Below are 4,682 nucleotides of genomic sequence, written 5' to 3'. Positions count from 1 at the left end.
TACGCAGGTACCCACTCACACACCCTCACACAAACACATGTGTGCATAATTACATGCAAAACAAGTTATCAAACCAAAAAGGAGTACACTTAGCAAATGAGGTGAAAAGCAACCAAAACAGTGACTAGATCATTAGAATAGTACCTCCTCTTTTGTTATGGTGTCAGGGATAACACCCAGAGCCTCTCTCAGGCAAGGCAGGCATCTTACTGAGCTTCATCTCTAGTCCCTTGGGTGTTGGAGATTCACTGCATATCTTGGATTGCCTTGCGCCCCAGGATTCTTGCTTGCTCACCTCCTGTGGGCGACGGTTTGAGGACCATGCTATGTTGCCCACCTGGAATCATATCTTTAATTCATATTCTAACTCATCTTTTTGAACTCTGCAGGTTAATCCTATTTTCCATCTAATTTTAAACTCAGTATTCTACAGGGCCATGATATAATTCTCCCTAAACTTCCCTTCTGCTGTCTGCGCATCAGGGTCATCTGCTCCCTTTGCGTCGCTTACCCTGTTCACCACAGATACCTCAAGCCTGAATGCCCCAAATGGAACCCAATGCCTTTCCCCAAACCTTCCTGGTCATGGGTCTGATTTACATCCTACTTTTTCAGTGTGAATTTTAAGTAGTCCTTTAAAGAGTAGCCCTGACACAACTCTCTGATTTACTTTTTATAAATGCTACATCGACAGTCACACTTTAAAAATAAATTCTTCTTGACAATCACCTATCAAATCCGTCTCTCTTGTTCATTCTCCATTACCTGTCATGAGTTTTTTTTTTTTTTTGTGATACTTCCTCATTCTCTGTCCTTAATCTCTTTTCATTCCCTGTCCTTCTACGTTTGAACAGTTTCTTTCTCACAGTAAATTGCTTTCTGAACGCTTTGTTCCTTAACCCATCCATTGGAGGGGCTATGGTTTGCAGAATAAAATTCAGTAGTGCTGTGTATGTGGGCCTTCAAAACACAGCTAAGTTTGTCTCACAATTGAGAGGACCACTAGTTTGTTTGCCGACTATAAACTATCATTTCTTCCCATGACCCTCTGAGGTGAAAAGTACAGGGTCACTTTGAGTTCAGTTGTCACACCTCTTTGTTTCCTATTCCTCCTTCCTTTGCCTTCCTTTCCCATTCAGGTACTGGGAACTTATCGAAGAAGCAGTTCTTGCTACTGCAGAGCAGTGTTGAGTTTGTTGTGGTATTAGGGACAGTCCCAGGGTTTCCTGCACACAGGGCAAGTACATCACCTCTGAGCTACATCTCCAGCCCCATCTCACTGCCCAAAATGAATTCTAGGGTACTCTGTCAGTTAATTCCACCTACCATGGATTTTCATCTTCTTTCAGGTCACAAGGGAAAGGGTGACAGTTCTTGTGATTTATGCAATATCATAGTTAACTGTGGTTCAGTAAGAAACATTGCTATTTCTTGGAAAAATTGGGTTCTAGAGACATTATATTTTATTAATTGGAGCTACATAAAATATTGATTTAAAGATTTTTTTTTAAAAAAAAGTTTTTACACCCTCCTGAGGCATTCATCAGGAGCTTTAGGAAGGAAGGGAGTTCTGTTGCCCATCATTGGCAAATACCAGATGGGAGTTTGTCACTAAAGACTGGGGTGGTTAATTTAACAGTCTACAACCTGTCCTGACTGAGAGCATCCTTGTTCTTGTCTGTCTTAAGGACTGATGTGTAGATACTCCTTGATTAAGAAAGCTGCAGAATCGTAGTCTATAATCTGCCCTACCCAACCTTCGAACTTGATTGGCTTGTTGTTGTCAATAAACTAAAAGCGTATTGAATAAATGAATGAAGATTTTACCTATGTGGACAAAGAAATACAACTTGAAGAGCATCACTGCCAGAATAGAGGTCAGAAAGAAATGTCTCAGCAGCGCTTCATAATGGTAACTTTATACATGTGGGGAAATAATGTTACAAGGGTCTAGAACAAATATTGTTCAAATCTACTTCTCAATGTAAGTTCTTCATATACTCTCAGATTCTTAAAATCCATCAAAGTGCTTGGTTCAGTAGCACAAATAGAAAAATCAAAATGGTACAGAGAAGATTAGCATGGCCCTTGCATAAGAATGACACATAAAAACCAAATAGAGCCTTCAATATTTAATAAAACAAAAACTAAAAGAAAACAGAGCTTATATACATATGTATATACATGGATTCTATCATATCATTTAAAATATTGGAAATTAAAGCTAAGATTTTAAAATGTAACTATAAATGTGCATAGAATAAGAACTGTTGAAGAGCATTTAAGTTGTTTCTGTTTCCTAGCTATTGTGAATAGAGCCATTATGAACATTGCTGAGAAGTTTCTATAAAGTCAGATGTCGAGTTCTTTGGGCATTTTCCTAACAGCAATATTGCTGAGTCATATGGTCAATTTGCTTTTAGTATTTTGAGCACTCTTTATACTGACTTGCAGAGTAGTTATACCAATCTGCATTTCCAGCAACAGTGAACGAGTGCTCCCCATCCCCACAACTGTAACAGTAGTTGCTATCAGCTGTTTGTTGATCTTAGCTATCTGACTAGGCTGAGATGAAATCTCAATGTTGTTTTTGTTTGCATTTCCCTAATTGCTAAGAATGATGAAAGCTCTTTGAGGCATTCCTTAGTCAATATTAGTTCAACCATTGGGAACACTCTGTTTAGTTCCCTAACCCATTTTAATGGGATCATTTGTTTCCTTAGCTTGCTTTTATTCTTTGTATATTCTGCATATTAATCCTCTCTCAGATGTATAATGGGCAAAAAATCCCTCCCACTCTACAGGTTTGATCTTCACGGCATTGATTATTTTCTTAGGTGTGCAGAAGCTTTTCTTTTTATGAGGTCTCAGTTGTCAATTGTTGGTTTTAATTCTATGGCAAATAGAGTCTTGTTTTGATAGTCCTTTCCTACACGTATATCTTGCAGGGTACTGTCTACATTGTCTTCTAGCTGTTTTAACATCCATGTTTCGTGAGGTCTTTGATTTACATGGATAGGTGATAGATATGGTTCTAATATCAGTCTGTTGTAGGCACCCAGTCATCCCAGCACCATTTGTTGTTGATGGTGGTATCATTACTCCAGCCAATTGTTTCCTTCTTCCTCAAGATATAGTCATCTGTAGTTGTGTGTACTCCTATTTGGTTCTTATTTTATTTTATTTTATTCTGTTGGTCTGCATGTCTGTTTTGTGCCAGTTCCATATTGTTTTTATTATTATAGCTCGAGAACATATCTTAAATTCTAGAATATCTCCCTCCAGTATTATTCATATTGCACAAGCTTGCTTAGGCTACTCAGAGACTTTCCAGGTTACATATGAAATTTAGGAAAGTTTCCCCCATTTTGTGGAGAATGTTGTGGACATTTTGACTTGGATGTCATTGAATCTGTAAATTGCTTTTGGCAGAATAGTTAATTTTACAATAAAAATTCTATCAAATCATGAATATATTGTGTTTTTCTATTTTTCAGTATTTTTTAACTGCTTTTATCCAGAGATTTTAATCTTTCATGTTTGAGGACTGTTACCTCCTTGGTTAATTTTATTCTAAGATATTTTATTATCTTTGATGCTACTGCAAGGGAACTGTGTTCAGGTCTCTTACACAGTGTTATTATTAGTGTCTGGAAAGACTACAAATTTTTGTAACTTGATTTCTTTTTCTTGCAACATTGCTAAAATTTTCAATTGTTTCCAGAAGTTGCTGAAAATTTTGGGATCTCTTACATTATTGCATCATCATGAGCCCCTCTCTCAACTCTCAGATTTTTGATATGTCCAATCTTACGCAAGTCTTACACAGGAAATCATTGCTTCATGGAGTTTATGAGTGTAACAGCTATGTTATAACCGGAGTAATATGTCTCATTATCCTCAGTCCTTATTTACTCTACATTCTTCTCTTTAAAGATGTTATCTGAGCCTTGGTAAGACCCTATGGCTGAAAACGGGTAGCATACCTTATTCACAGGTTATGAGATAATCAAACCAAAGCTGGCAGATTCTTCTATGCTGTCTAGATACTACCTTTTATTTTATAGAGTACAGAGACATGGAGGGAAAACTAACCACTACAGAAAAGTATTGAAATATTCTCATAAATCTTAAAAGGGTGAGAGATTCTAGTGCACACTGAAAATAAGCTATTTATTTACAAATGATACATAGAATAGAGCATCAGTTTCTCTTGTTCTTACTGTGGGTGTTGGTTTATTACCAGGCTGGATGGGTTGCTAACAAGGTAGTAGAGACTGCAGCTGTAGTTATTATGTTTCAAGACCCAGTTTTTTTTTTTTTTTGATAAATTCCATGATCTCAGGTTTAACAAAACTTTCAAACTTCTGTTCAAGTGCAAGCATAGCCTCATGTTCCATTGTTCTTTCCACATGATGCCCGCTCCTAGGGTGCTATTACAATGTTCTCTACTTTTTCAAGACTTTACACAATCAAGAACACATCACTGAACCAGAGACAGATTCGGAAACCATCAGTGTAGCAACCTCCCTTCTCCTTTTCATGTTGAGCCTTAAAGGAAAATTTACAGGGATCACCAAAGGTCTGAGAAACACACTGTGTTCTTAATGATCTAAGTAGGTCTCACTATACTTAGGGCAGGGAGAAAGTTAGTGAATAACAGAATAATAGATGAAGACTTC

General features: G+C 37.3%; 1 non-coding gene across 1 annotated transcript; it reads left to right on the top strand.

The window, feature by feature from the left end:
• Positions 1 to 2,026: 2,026 nt before the first annotated feature.
• On the top strand, positions 2,027 to 2,134 carry LOC113457587. The gene has a single exon (XR_003378137.1). It is a non-coding gene; the product is annotated as a U6 spliceosomal RNA (small nuclear RNA).
• The last annotated feature ends 2,548 nt before the right edge of the window (positions 2,135 to 4,682 follow it).

Source organism: Microtus ochrogaster, linkage group LG2, assembly GCF_000317375.1.
Source record: "Microtus ochrogaster isolate Prairie Vole_2 linkage group LG2, MicOch1.0, whole genome shotgun sequence".
Taxonomy (NCBI): Eukaryota; Metazoa; Chordata; class Mammalia; order Rodentia; family Cricetidae; genus Microtus; species Microtus ochrogaster.
The sequence above is the reverse complement of the archived record's forward strand: the minus strand, read 5'-3'. Positions and strand labels throughout refer to the sequence as shown.